Source organism: Sphaeroforma arctica (assembly GCF_001186125.1).
Source record: "Sphaeroforma arctica JP610 unplaced genomic scaffold supercont1.313, whole genome shotgun sequence".
Lineage (NCBI taxonomy): Eukaryota > Ichthyosporea > Ichthyophonida > Sphaeroforma > Sphaeroforma arctica.
The window spans coordinates 59,930-60,727 of record NW_014040245.1 but is presented as its reverse complement, the minus strand read 5'-3'; positions in this window follow the sequence as shown (position 1 = coordinate 60,727).

Here is a 798-nt window from a genome sequence, read left to right as displayed (position 1 = left end):
TATATATATATATATATATTAACACATACATACATATATATGTATATATATATAGAATATATATATGTATATATATATATATATATACACTGGATATATATACATATATATTAATATATATAGAGTGAATATACATACATACTCTCTCTCTCTCTCTCTCACACACACACATATATATAGTATCTATATACCGATTAATACATATATACACAAATAATAATATATATATATATATATATATATATACAAATACACAAATATATATATATATATACACATATAAATACATGAACATAAATATGTATACACACACACATACATACATATATAAATATATATATATAGTTCTATATATAGATATGAATATATAATTAGACATACATTTGCACATAAACAAACATATATATATATATATATACATGCATATGTTTATACTATTTATACATACATACAAACATATATATATATCTATCTATAAAAATGTATGCATTTATATATATTGTATATATACATATCTATATATATATATATATTATAAATACATATACATTTATAATTATATACATATATATGTTATGCTTTTATATTATATATATACATATACATACACACACACACATTTATTTATATATATATATAAATACAAATATATATATATACATATAATTGTACATATATACATATATACATATGTATAATATGTACTTAAAATTTATAATAAGAGACGGCACACACACACACAATAAATATATATATATTCAATAAATGTATATATATATATATATCATAATNTATATA